The 15,026-nt window shown below is 50.8% G+C and overlaps 1 protein-coding gene across 6 annotated transcripts in view; it reads left to right on the top strand.

The window, feature by feature from the left end:
* Positions 1-15,026, top strand: part of naaladl2 (N-acetylated alpha-linked acidic dipeptidase like 2) — a 902,781-nt gene that overhangs the window by 286,100 nt on the left and 601,655 nt on the right. The gene's annotated exons all lie outside the window — the stretch shown is intronic.

The raw sequence follows: 15,026 nt of genomic DNA, 5'->3' as shown, positions 1-15,026 counted from the left end.
AAATTATTTTTGTTAGTTGACGGTGTCAAGACATGTGGAGAAAAATTAGAAAAATGGATCTGAGGTACAGATCAACCATGATCTTATAGAATGGCGCAGCAGGCTTGGGGGGGCTAAATGACATATAACTGTTACTTATTCTTTTATGGAATGTAGGCATTGTTGTAGGATGTTGGATATCATTTGCTAGGCCTTAATGAAGTCCTCATAGGCTCAAGTAGGTTAACTGTATGTATTTGTTAACTTCAAGAACCGTGTACATATCTAGGGTAAAGAGTTCAAGCTAAGAGTTGTCTGCATGCTTGCTTATGCACATAGCTCTGTCCAACACTAACTGACCTCTAGGCGTGTGTCATGTCTTTTGTATCACTGTGTGGGTAGAATTGTATGCAGGCTCACGTTAACCCTTTATGTGATAAACCCTTATGCTACATCTCCACCCAAGTATTTATCTAATGTTTTTCAAGTTATTACGCTGAATCCCTTGTATTTACATTATTATCGTTACCCCATCTCCCGCCTTCAAATCTCTGAGTTAATATGTTCAGGCAGTCTGGAGACCTTATAACCCTTCCATTTCCATATCTCCTTCACACTTCTATCAGCGGAAAGGTAGGCTCTGTTGGTCCAGCTCTTTGATCTGGAGATTATTATGACGACTGGGTACCTTTTTAATCTTTTTCTCCAATCCTTGGTGTTGAACCGTTCCATGTCAATTTGGCAGTTGTGGTGATGTATAGTTGTTTTCTATCTCGTTTCCTGTGGAGGGTGCAAACATTGTGCTCATCTCCATGGTGTTTTTTTGTCTTCCTCTTCCTTCATTATGTGGGTCACCGTGAGGTCCTCTGTGACGGAAGATGGTCATTCCTGTTATGGGGATGTGAATTTTTAGGAAGCTCATCTTTGTCCTCGGCTGCTACTTGGTTCCTGCATCATCTGTGTCACTATTCTGCTGACTGAGAGTTTTGCTCTATGGTTTATTTATAAAAAGTTTATTTATTTATTGTCACAGGTACGGTTACATTAACACTGCAATGAAGTTACTGTGAAAATCCCCCAGTCGCCACACTCTGGCGCCTGTTCGGGAGAATTTAGCATGGCCAATCCATTTAACCAGCACATCTTTCAGATTGTGGGAGGAAACCGGAGCACCCGGAGGAAACCCGCGCAGACACAGGCAGACTCCGCACAGACAGTGACCCAAGCTGAGAATTGAACCGGATCCCTGTGAAGCAGCAGTGCTAACCACTGTGCCACCAAGGTTGCAATGTTGACTTCATCAACAGCTGTTGGAGCTGGAGTTTGAGGCTCTTATTGTTGCTGGTTGCTCTTGTCTACCCTCTGCTGGAGGCTTAACGGTAACTATCTGATTGGCTGGCTGGTCTGACCAATGAGGGCTTTCCAGACATGGAATGAAAATGGGCAAACCTTTCTTGTTTGAACTTGCGAGAACTTACAATCCTAAATAATTAATGACAGTGGTTGCGTGACAACTTCTGCTGTGGAGATTCTGGACATCACAAGCATCTTTTCTCAAGAGAGAAGGACTGATTTTATGGATGATATACATCAGTTTGAAAATGTGTTTTCTGCTATACCTTAGTGGTTCTAGAATGATACTCAAAGACTCTGCTTTGACCACATTTGATGATGAGAATTCCACAGACCTCAATTCCCTCGGAGAGAAAAAAAATTCTCCTCATCTCTGTCTTAAATAGATGACCACTTATTTCTAAATGGTGACACCTAGGGCCCAATTTTACCATCAAGTTGCACCCATTTTTGGGCGTGGAAACTTAGTAAAGTCGGGCATGAGGCAAGTAGTGCGATCTGCGCCCGCCTCCGTGCTGGTTCCCCCTTTACCAAGGATGCAATTGGGACCGCACCCGAAATGGGTGCGACGGCCATTTAAACACATTTAAATTGAATTAATGGGCTGCGCGCCCAACTTTACCAGCACTTCCCCTTTAACCACCGCATTCGCCAATTCGGAATCGGCACGAAACAGACATGCTCCACAAAAGTCCGATTCGGGCGCTCCATCAGTGAGGGTTAATGAGGAGGTAAGTGAATAGTATCTGACGGCTCTCTGCTGCTTACGGGTGTCCTTTTGTTGCAGCCATTTTCTGTCTCGGGTCGGTGGCGGCTCTGCGAGTGTGTGGGGGGTGGGGGGTTGTTGCTCAGCAGGGTCTCCAATGTCTGACTTGAGCACAGATCTGGGTCTCAGCACTGACCTCCGGTCTTGTGGTGCTGTTGGGTCTAAGCGCACTCAGCTCACTTCCAGCTGAAGGATGTGCACAAAGCTCTTGCAAATTGTACTGCTGCAGCTTCTCAACTTTTCAAGGAGCTGTGATTGTGGGGAGCATGTTGCTGGGGGAATTGGGGGGAGGGCTGTGATTGTGGGGAGCATGTGGCTGGGGGAATTGGGGGGAGGGCTGTGATTGTGGGGAACATGTTGCTGGAGGAATGGGGGGGTGCTGTGATTGTGGGGAGCGTGTGGCTGGGGGAATTGGGGGGTATGGACAGTAACTGTTGATGTGCTAGGGGCAAGCAGCGTTCCTTAACCTCTACGTGTGCTCCTCACCATCTCACCCCCCTCCTTTCAGAGCGACAAGATGGCTTTTTCAAAGCAACCGATCAATCTTGCTGTTCTTTTGGTTGCTGCTGGAGCTGAGGAGGGGGAGCTGGAGGAAGAATTGCGGACACAGGAGGCCAGGCTGTTACCACTTGCAGGAGTAGAGGGAGATGACCACCAGAGGCAGGAGGTGGCCGCCATTCACCTGGGCGGGGAGGGGGTGCAGGAAAAGGAGGGAGCAGAGACCCCAGCAGTTCCGTGCACGAGTATCATTCGAACAGATGTCGGACACCGTATGCTGCCGATGTCTCTGCCTTTGAAAGGAGACAGTGCAACACCTGTGCAACCTGTTGGCAGGACCTGGCACCTAGAGGCGGGGGTGGGTACCCACTCTCAGTGGCTGTCAAATTGATGGCCGCTCTGAACTTTTATGCGACTGGCTCCTTCCAGACCCCGAGCGGAGATGTCTGTGGCATCTCCCAGTCAGCTGTGCACACCTGTGTCAAGCAGGTCACAGAAGTCCTGTATGCCCGGGCTGGGCAGTGCATCAAATTTAACCTGGACCAGGCCCACGAGGAAGCCTGGGCTGCAGGGTTCGCAGCCATTATGGGGATGCCTAACGTACAGGTGGCCATCGACTGGGCACACATCGCCCTCAAGGCTCCCCTACAGAATCCATGAAGATTCATCAACAGAAAGGGGTTCTACTCCCTGAGTATTCAACTAATGTGTGGTAATAATATGAACATTATGCATGTATGTGCAAGATATCCAGGTAGTGTGCACAACAGCTCCATTGTCAGGAGTTCGGACATCCTGGAGGCATTTGAGGAGGAGCTCAGGCTGCGGGGGTGGCTCATGGGTGATATGGATCACCCGCTTCGTACATGGCTGATGGCGCCTGTGCGGAGGCCTGTGACTGAGGTGAAGACCCACTATAATGAAGCCGATGTAGCCACCTGCGCGATACTGGAAAGGTGCATTGGGCTCCTCAAAATGCGATTCTGGTGCCTGGACCGATTTGGAGGGGCCCTACGATACAGCCCTGTGATCTCTTCCCGCATTGTGGTCGTGTGCTGTGCCTTGCACAACCTGGCTCTGCAGAAAGGTGACATATTGGAGGAGGATGTGGAAGCTGACCTGCCGGGCGTCGCTGGGGAGGATGACCAGCAGGAGGAAGAGGAGGAGGAGGAAGAAGAGGAAGAGCACGCTGAGGAACACCAATCAGGTGCTCGAGGGCTGGCAGCCTAAATGAGGCATGCGAGGGCTGCAAGGGAGGCCCTGATCACCAGGTGGTTCAGTCGCTAGGGTCTTGTGTCTGTGGGTTCCATCCCCCCCCCTCCTCAAAATTCCTTCTATTTCCTGCAACATTGGCACAGCCAAGTGGTGGGCCTGGGTACTCAGTGTTAGCGAGTTTTTTTTCCAGGCAGGAGGGTGATGACGACTCACTAAGCACCATTATGAAGATGCCCAGGTGCAAACTAGTCTGACTCCCATCTGAGCTCCGCATGCACGCTGGCATCTGAGCCCACGTCTGTGTAGTGGGTAAGGGATCTGAAGCCCCCACACAGGGCCCTGGGGCGGGTGGGGTGGGGGATGGGAGGGAATCGCTCGTGGGGTCTGGGGAACCAATGGATTCCTTTTCTCAGTGACACAGCATTGAGGGGCCTCCCCAACTGACATCAACATGAATCATCCCTCCGGCGATCATCAATAGAAGAGGATTCCTATCGAGACACATCTGAGACAAATTAGTCACAGGTGGGTGGTGAAAAAACATTTAATTGCAATAACGGTGTTTAAATAAGACATTCTAACATAAAAACTTGTGAACAGAAAACGTTAAGTTGTTTAAATATCTTTCTAACCAGCGCAGCCCTTCTCCTGTGCCATCTCAGTGCATCTACAACTTCCTAACCTTACGTGGCCTCCCATTACGTCTCAGTAACTCCCCAGATTGTACATCAGAGGTGGAGGGGACCAGCTGCCTACCATGCCCCGTGTGGTGGGCGTCCTCTGGAGGCCCTGGACCTTGAGGGCCCTGGCCTGCTTCCAGGTGTCTGGGATGCTTCAATGACACCCTCTTCATCCCTTTGAGCCTGAGATGCCCCAGTGTCAGGAAGGGGGAATCAGAAGGTGTAGCCACAGCCACAGTCTCCTGGCTGGAAGGACCCGGCGTGGGCTCGAGCCCTTCCTCCTCACTTGGGGTCCTGTGGGCTACTGGGTCACTCCACAGGACAGCGGTTCTTCTGCAGTGAGCTCCAGAAGCTCCAACATCACCTGGCACTGCCAGTCATGGAGGACCACCTGTGTCCTGCCCATGGTGGTCGAGCCCTCTGCGATGGCCACTTGAGTTGGGGGCCACCTCTCAATGGCCGCAGCAAGTGCCCTCTGGGACTGGGCCGTGCTCTGCAACCCCTCAGCCATGGCCCTCTGTGACTGGGCCACATTCTCAAGGGCTGCTGCCCTTGTCTCTCAGCGCTGTCCCGCTGGGTCACCTGCAAGCTCCTGACTTCTCAGCCATGGGCCGCAGAACCTCGAGAATCCTGTTCAGTCCCTCAGCTGTGGCCTGCTGTGACTCGGCCATCGCTTGGAGCCTGCCACTCATGGTGAGGTACCCTGCCCCAGGCTTTCCACTGCAGACGCCATCCTTGCAGTGTTGGCCTGGGAAACACGTAAGACAGGCAATAACTGGTCCGCCTGAAAGCTTTGGGACTCCTCCCAACAGCCTCGCAGTTGGTCCAATGTGGCTGTCAGCCCCTCGTGCATTCCCTGGCTCTATTGCTACATCTCCAGCAGCTGAGGGAGAAGTGACTCAGAGGCCCAACATGTAGCCTGGGGCCAGCTGAGTCCTCGCCTCCGGCAGGCCCCCGCTTGCCAGAGGCCTCGGACATTCCCTCCTCCACCCAATGTACATTAGCAGGTGTGTCGTGCTCACCAGAGAGTGACCCAGAAGCCTCAGCACTAACTGGACCCACCGACGTGTCAGTATCTGGGATGGTGGGTTGTGAGGTGGAAGCTGATGTCAAAACGATGCCACCCTGGGGGGTCCCTTCACCCATGTCCTCCGAGGACTCGCCCGAGCTGTCTTGATCAGGATGGGTGGGAGCTGCAGCAGGGACATGTACTCCAGGAGGACCTGGGCATCCGGATCTGTTCCTGCAACACAGGGCACAAGGTTAAGTGCAAGGGAGGGAGAGGAATCCGGGATGCCAAACACGATTCACATGTCTCCACTGAACATAGAACAAAGCACCAACAAAATTCCATCACAGGAACAGGCCCTTCAGCCCTCCAAGCCTGTAGCGACCAGGCTGCCCATCTGATTTGCAACCCCCTACCCTTTCGGAGACCATATGCCTCCATTCCCATCCCATTCACATCGCTGTAAAGACACCCCTTAAAGGTCACTATCATATCTGCATCCGTGACCTCCCCCGGCAGCGAGTTCCAGGCACCCACTACCCTTTCTATGCAAATAAACATGCCTCGTACATCTCCTTTAAACCTGGCCCCTTGCACCTGAAACTTGTGCTCCCGAGAAGTTGCCTCAAAGTGAGTGGAGGAATGACAGGTGCTCATGTCTGGACGGCAGCCCGACCATGCTGTCGCTGACAGCCCGCATCTCCCCTTCTCTGGAGAGCTCCAGCGCCTGCTCCACAAAGAGGGTGAAGACCCAGAGGTCTGTCTTACCACCCCCTGTCTTCGTCCTCTCACGGATGTTATGGTCAGTCTTTTCCTGTGGAGACAGAAGGAGCCATGAAAGAAATGGTGCGTAACTCCTGCAGAGTATCAGGTGGTGGCCCTTAAAGGGCAAGCACAGTGGGGCTCTTTTGGGGGGGAGGGGGGGGGGGGAAGGAAGGAGGTGCTTGGGGTCAGGAGCTGGAAGCATGCAGGGTGCTGGGGATGGAAGGGTCTGGAGGAGATTTGGGGGAAGATGCAAAATGGGGTTCAGCACTCACCCTTGCTGCCCGGATGAGGTCATTGACTTTTTTCCGGCACTGCTTCCTGGTTGGGGGGGGGCCAGTGCCCTGGCACTGACCGAGGTGGCGACTGCCTCCCAGGCCGCATTTCCATCAGCCCCCCTGGGTCTGCGTCCTCATGGGGGGGAAGAGGGTATCCCGCCTCGCCTCTACATCCAGTAGCCTCCCCAGATCACCCTCTGAAAATCAGGGGGCTGGTCGTATGCACATTGTCCAGTACTGCCTGCCTGCCTGTCCATTCTTGAGTTTTCAATGGAGCTGCCCCACTTTAGGGCAGATCAGCTGCAGGCAGTTTGGCAGAGCATTCCAGCAAGTTACATGCAGTTTGCTTATTAGCATTGAGGGGAAGGCAAGTGAGCACTTGCAGATGTGCTGATGGGGAGGGGGGCGGGTGGTGGATCAGTGCCTCAATGATTGGGGACAGGGGAGAGAGAGGGAGGTGTCACACAGCCATTGGAGTCTGAAGGAGATGGGGGCCTTGTGCGGGAGGGTCCGGGGTGAGGGGAATCACCCTGCCCTGATATCTGGAAGGGGGAGGGTGGATCTCTCTGCCTGTGATCAGTGGGGGGAAGAGGGGTCCGCTGCCACTCTGCCTGAGATCAGTGGGAGGGAAGGGGTGTCCGCTGCCACTCTGCCTGAGATCAGTTGGGGGAAGAAGGGTCTGCTGCCACTCTGCCTGAGTTCGGTGAGGGGGAAGGCAGGTCCTGAGATCGGTGGTGGGGGAAGAGGGAGAGGCCCGCGATTGATCTGGGTGGTGGGGAGACAAGGGGGTCAGTAATGTTGTGAGGGTGGGGCAATGTCTGTAGGGGCCAGGGGGAGGCATTATCCGGCCCGGGAGGGATGTGGCAGGGAAGCGTTATTCTATCATTCTTTTTTCTGCGCATGCCCAGTTGGAGGCACCGATCGGAGCTGCAGGGTTTTGGGCACATTAAGCCCCTCCCACAGGCTTGTGCAGCGCGATTCGGAATCGCTGATATTGTTGCAGGCAGAGTGCATATAGGGCCGCCTGAGAACGGGTCTAAAAGTCGGATCTGAAACACTCGCGCTCAGCACTTAGAATCAGAATGGTAAAATAGGGCCCCTAGTCCTAGATTCTCCACAACAGGAACCATCTATCCCACATCCTCCCTGTCAAATCAAGTTGCCTCTTACACTTTTAAACTCCAGTGGATAAAAGCCTAGCCTGTCCATACCTTCCTTCAAAAGCCAGCATGCCCATTCCAGGTATTAGTCTAATATTTGTATCATAAACCTCCTCCAAACTTCCCCCAATGCATTTATATCCTTCCTCAACTGAGGAGACCAGTACTGTACACAGTACTCCAGATGTTTTGTGCCCCTGTACAACTGAAGAATAACTTTCTTACTTTTGTATTCAATTCTCCTCACAATAAATGATAACATCTTATTAGCTTTGCTAATTACTTGCTGAGCCTACATATGAGCCATTTCCGATTCATGCTAAAATTTCCCCTTAGTGTCAGAGGGACTGGCTGGGGTAAATGCATAGGATTATGGGGATATGGCCTGGGTGGGATTGTGGTCGGTGCAGACTCGATGGGCCGAATGGCCTCCTTCTGCACTGTAGGATTCTATGCAAAAAGAGTCTCAGATCTCTGTCTCTCAGAGCTCTGCAATCTCTCATCAGTTCGATAATATGCTTTTTTATTTTTCCAGCCAAAATGGACAATTTTCACTTTTGCACATTATATACTCCATTTGCCAGAGCTTTGTCCACTCACTTGACAAATTTGATTGAATTTTTCAACAAGGTGACCAGGTATCTGGATGAAGGCAGCATAGTTGATGTAATTTATATGGATTTCAGCAAAGCCTTTGACAAGTTCCCACATGGGAGACTGATAAAGAAGACACATGGGATTCAAGGTAACTTGGCAAGTTGAATGCAAAACTGGTTTAATGGCAGGATTACTGCAAAGAAGTGTACCGACAACTAAACAACGAGGAACACTACAGACAGTTACCTGCAGATCCGACCAAAGAACACACCCGTCAACTCAACACTCTGATCAAGACCTTTGATCTGGACCTTCAGAACACCCTCCGTGCTCTCATCCCACGTACTCCACGCGTTGGAGATCTCTACTGCCTCCCGAAGATACACAAGGCAAACACACCCGGCCATCCCATCGTATCGGGCAATGGGACCCTGTGCGAGAACCTCTCCGGCTATGTCGAGGGCATCCTGAAACCCATTGTACAAAGAACCCCCAGCTTTTGTCGCGACACGACGGACTTCCTACAGAAACTCGGCACACATGGAGCAGTTGAACCAGGAGCGCTCCTCGTCACAATGGATGTCTCGGCACTCTACACCAGCATCCCCCATGACGATGGCATTGCCGCAACGGCCTCAGTGCTCAGCGCCAACAACTGCCAGTTTCCAGATGCAATTTTACATCTCATCCGCTTCATCCTGGACCACAATATCTTCACCTTCAACAACCAGTTCTTCATCCAGACACACAGAACAGCCATGGGGACCAAATTCGCACCTCAATATGCCAACATCTTCATGCACAGGTTCGAACAAGACTTCTTCACCGCACGGGACCTTCAACCGATGCTATACACTAGATACATCGATGACATTTTCTTCCTTTGGACTCATGGTGAACAATCACTGAAACAACTCTATGATGACATCAACAAGTTCCATCCCACCATCAGGCTCACCATAGACTACTCTCCGGAATCGGTTGCATTCTTGGACACACGCATCTCCATTAAGGACGGTCACCTCAGCACCTCACTGTACCGCAAGCCCACGGATAACCTTACGATGCTCCACTTCTCCAGCTTCCACCCTAAACACGTTAAAGAAGCCATCCCCTACGGACAAGCCCTCCGTATACACAGGATCTGCTCGGATGAGGAGGATCGCAACAGACACCTTCAGACGCTGAAAGATGCCCTCATAAGAACAGGATATGGCGCTCGACTCATTGATCAACAGTTCCAACGCGCCACAGCGAAAAACCGCACTGACCTCCTCAGAAGACAAACACGGGACACAGTGGACAGAGTACCCTTCGTTGTCCAGTACTTCCCCGGAGCGGAGAAGCTACGGCATCTCCTCCGGAGCCTTCAACATGTCATTGATGAAGACGAACATCTCGCCAAGGCCATCCCCACACCCCCACTTCTTGCCTTCAAACAACCGCACAACCTCAAACAGACCATTGTCCGCAGCAAACTATCCAGCCTTCAGGAGAACAGTGACCATGACACCACACAACCCTGCCACAGCAACCTCTGCAAGACGTGCCGGATCATCGACACAGATGCCATCATCTCATGTGAGAACACCACCCACCAGGTACACGGTACATACTCTTGCAACTCGGCCAACGTTGTCTACCTGATAGGCTGCAAGAAAGGATGCCCCGAGGCATGGTACATTGGGGAAACTATGCAGACGCTGCGACAACGGATGAATGAACACCGCTTCTCAATCACCAGGCAAGACTGTTCTCTTCCTGTTGGGGAGCACTTCAGCGGTCACGGGCATTTGGCCTCTGATATTCGGGTAAGCGTTCTCCAAGGCAGCCTTCGCGACACACGATGGCGCAGAGTCGCTGAGTAGAAACTGATAGCCAAGTTCCGCACACACGAGGACGGCCTCAACCGGGATATTGGGTTCATGTCACACTATTTGTAACCCCCACAGTTGCCTGGGCCTGCAGAGTCTCACTGGCTGTCTTGTCTGGAGACAATACACATCTTTTTAGCCTGTCTTGATGCTCTCTCCACTCACGTTGTTTTGTTTCTTAAAGACTTGATTCGTTGTAAGTATTCGCATTCCAACCATTATTCATGTAAATTGAGTTTGTGTCTTTATAAGCTCTGTTTGTGAACAGAATTCCCACTCACCTGAAGAAGGAGCTTGGAGCTCCGAAAGCTTGTGTGGCTTTTGCTACCAAATAAACCTGTTGGACTTTAACCTGGTGTTGTTAAACGTCTTAATGGCAGGAGACAGAAGATGGTGGTAGGAGGCTGTTTGTGTGATCGGAGACCGCTGTCCAGTGGCCTACCACACAAATCAGTGCCAGGTTCCTTATTGTTCATGGTATACATAAATGGTAGAGGTGAGAATGCGGGAGGGGGGGGGGGAGATGATAAGTAAGCTTGCGGATGACATGAAGACTGTCAGGGTGGTTAATAATGAGGAAGAAGGTCTTAGTTTGCAGGAAGATATAGACGAGTTGGGCAGATCAGTGGCGGATAGAATGTAACCCTGAAAAGTGTGAGGAAGGAGTAATGTGACAAGGGGGTACTCAATGAATGGCAGGACACTAGGAAGCTCAGAGGAACGGAGGGATCTTGAGGTGCTTGTCCACAGATCCCTGAAAGCAGCAGGACAGGTTAGTAGGGCCATTAGAAAGCCTTTATCATTCGTGGCATAGATTATAAAAATAGGGAGGTTATGTTGGAGCTGCACAAAACTTTGGTTAGGCCACAGCTGGAGCACTGTGTGCAGTTCTGGTTGCCTCACTGTAAGAAGTATGTGATTGCAGTGGAGAGGATGTAAAGGAGATTCACCAAGATTTTGCCTGGGATGAAGCACTTGAGCCTTGAAGAGAGGCTGGATAGGCTTGAGTTATTTCCTTTAGTAAGAAGTTTCACAACACCAGGTTAAAGTCCAACAGCTTTATTTGGCAGCACAAGCTTTCGGAGTCTCGGGTTCCTTATTCAGGTGAGTGAAGAATTGTGTTCACAAACAGGGCATATACAGGCACAAACTCAATTTACAAGATAATGGTTGGAATGCGAGTCTTTACAGGTAATCAAGTCTTAAAGGTACAGACAATGTGAGTGGAGAGAGGGCCAAGCACAAGTTAAAGAAATGTGTATTGTCTCCAGCCAGGACAGTTAGTGAGATTTTGCAAGCCCAATTTCTCAATTTCTGCACCACTGCCAAAATGGACCCCATCAGTCTCGCAGCAGACACAGAGGAATTCATCAGGCGAATGAGGCTGCGGGAGTTCTTCCACAAACCCCAAGAGGCCAACAGCGAACACAATGAGACAGCCAATGAACCGGAACAGCCGACAGAGGGATCCGCGGTGCAGCAATCGAAGAGGAAAGAGTCGAATTGGACCCCTCTGGAAGGCCGTTGCCTTCGATTCGACATGTATGCCTAAGCTGTCAGGAGGTGCGTCAATGCCAGATTCATCAGCCGCACTCACAAGACAGCCTCAAACATTTCCCAAGCACAACGCAACGCCGTCCGCGTTCTCAAGACCAACCACAACATTGTCATCAAACCAGCAGACAAAGGAGGGGCCACCATTGTGCTGGACAGAATGGATTAATGCAAAGAAGTATACCGACAACTGAACAACAAGGAACACTATAGACAGTTATCCGCAGATCCGACCAAAGAACACACCCGTCAACTCAACAGACTGATCAAGACCTTTGATCCTGTCCTTCAGAGCACCCTCCGTGCTCTCATCCCACGTACTCCCCGCGTTGGAGATCTCTACTGCCTCCCAAAGATGCACAAGGCCAACACACCTGGCCGTCCCATCGAATCAGGCAATGGGATCCTGTGTGAGAACCTCTCCGGCTACGTCGAGGGCATCCTGAAACCCATTGTACAAAGAACCCCCAGCTTCTGTCGCAACACTATGGACTTCCTACAGAAACTCAGCACACATGGAGCAGTTGAACCAGGAGCACTCCTCGTCACAATGGATGTCTCGGCACTCTACACCAGCACCCCCCACAACGACGGCACTGCTACAACTGCCTCAGTACCGACAACTGCCAATCTACAATTCTACAATTCATCCGCTTCATCCATAATGTCTTCACCTTCAACAACCAGTTCTTCATCCAGACACACACAACAGCCATGAGGACCAAATTCGCACCTCAATATGCCAACATCTTTATGCACACGTTCGAACAAGACCTCTTCACCGCACAGGACCTTCAACCGATGATATACACTAGATACATCGATGACATTTTCTTCCTGTGCTCTCATGGCGAACAATCATTGAAACAACTATATGATGACATCAACAAGTTCCATCCCACCATCACACTCACCATGAACTACTCTCCGGAATCGGTTGCATTCTTGGACACACGCATCTCCATCAAGGACGGTCACCTCAGCACTTCACTGTACCTCAAGCCCACGGATAACCTCACGATGCTCCACTTCTCCAGCTTCCAACCTAAACATGTTAAAGAAGCCATCCCCTACGGACAAGCCCTCCGTATACACAGGATCTGCTCAGATGAGGAGAATCGCAACAGACATCTACAGATGCTGAAAGATGCCCTCATAAGAACAGGATATGGTGCTCGACTCATCGATCGACAGTCCCGACGTGCTACAGCGAAAAATCGCATGACCTCCTCAGAAGACAAACATGGGACATGACAGACAGAGTACCCTTCGTCGTCCAGTACTTCCCCAGAGCAGAGAAGCTATGACATCTTCTTCGGAGCCTTCAAAATGTCATTGACGAAGATGAATATCTCGCCAAGGCTATCCCCAAAACCTCACTTCTTGCCTTCAAACAGCCGCACAACCTCAAACAGACCATTGTCCGCAGCAAACTATCCAGCCTTCAGGAGAACAGTGATCACGACACCACACAACCCTGCCACAGCAACCTCTGCAAGATGTGCCGGATCATCGACACAGATGCCATCATCTCACGTGAGAACACTATCCACCAGGTACACGGTACATACTCTTGTGACTCGGCCAACGTTGTCTATCTGATATACTGCAGGAAAAGATGTCCCGAGGCATGGTACATTGGGGAAACCATGCAGGCGCTACGACAACGGATGAATGAACACCGCTCGACAATCACCAGGCAGGAGTGTTCCCTTCCAGTCGGGGAACACTTCAGCAGTCACGGGCATTCAGCCTCTGATCTTTGGGTAAGCGTTCTCCAAGGCGGCCTTCATGACACACGACAACGCAGAATCGCTGAGCAGAAACTGATAGCCAAGTTCCGCACACATGAGGACAGCCTCAACCGGGACCTCGGGTTCATGACACACTATCTGTAACCCCCACGACTTGCCTGGACTTGCAAAATCTCACTAACTGTCCTGGCTGGAGACAATACACGTCTCTTTAACCTGTGCTTGGCTCTCTCTCCACTCACATTGTCTGTACCTTTAAGACTTGATTACCTGTAAAGACTCGCATTCCAACTATTATCTTGTAAATTGAGTTTGTGTCTGTATATGCCCTGTTTGTGAACACAACTCCTCACTCACCTGAAGAAGGTGCCTGAGACTCCGAAAGCTTGTGCTGCCAAATAAAGCTGTTGGACTTTAACCTGGTGTTGTGAGACTTATTACTGTGCATACCCCAGTCCAACGCCGGCATCTCCACATCTCTCTTCAGAGCAGAGAAGGCTGAAAGAGGACCTGATTGACGTGCATAAGATTATGAGAGGTATGGACAGGGTGGATAGGAAGCAGTTGTTTCCCTTAGCTGAAGGATCAAGAACGAGGGTGCATAATTTTAAGGTGAGGAGCAGGAGATTTAAAGAGGATTGGAGGAAACATTTTTTCACTCGGAGAGTGGTGGAAGTCTGGAAATGCACTGCCTGGGAGGGTAGCAGAGGCGGGAGACCTCATAACCTTTAAAAAGTACGTGGATGAGCACTTGAAATGTCATAACATCCAAGGCCATGGGCCAAGTGCTGGAAAGTGGGAGCAGTGTAGATTTAGTATAGTTTTGTCGGGGTGTCGACTTGATGGACTGAAGGGCCACTTCTGTGCTATGTGACTCTGATTTGTTGCCTTCAACGCTATACATTGGGGTTGTGAAAACATTCAATCACATCTTTTGTTGGTCTTTAAAACCGATTTTTTAGTCACAATCCTCTGAATTCATTTTTTGTCCTTTTCAGAGTGAGATTAGACACCATGGGGGCGATCTTACCATCGCGCCCCGCTGACCAATGGGCGGGGTGAGCCGGATCTTACCGGCACCAGGTATCCGGCGTGATCGGCTTCGTGCTCATTTCCAGTGCGAGGCTGAATAAGTTATTTAAATTAAATTTAAATATATTTAACATGTGATTAGCGAGTCCAGGATATTGGGGTGGGGCGGGGGGTGGGGGGAGGTGCTGTCATCCTGGCACTTTCCACGAGGCACCCTGGCACTGCCCACCATTTAATTGTAACTCCCAGAATGTTGATATTGGGGAGTTCAGTGATGGTAATGCCGTTGAATATCAAGGATTGATTCTGTCCTGCTGGAGATGATCATTCCCCAGCAATTGTGTAGCATGAATGTCACTTGCCACTTATCAGCACAAGCCTGAGTGCTGTGCCAAGTCTTGCTGCATTTGGAAATAGAATGTCTTAGTCTCCAAGTAGTTGCCGAAATGTGCCGAAAATTGTACACCCATCGGCAAATATCCCCACTCCTGACGTTACAATGGAGGAAAGGTCAT

Source organism: Mustelus asterias, chromosome 3, assembly GCF_964213995.1.
Source record: "Mustelus asterias chromosome 3, sMusAst1.hap1.1, whole genome shotgun sequence".
Classification (NCBI taxonomy): Eukaryota; Metazoa; Chordata; class Chondrichthyes; order Carcharhiniformes; family Triakidae; genus Mustelus; species Mustelus asterias.
Note: the sequence above shows the minus strand (reverse complement) of the source record. Positions and strands in the feature narration are given on the sequence as shown.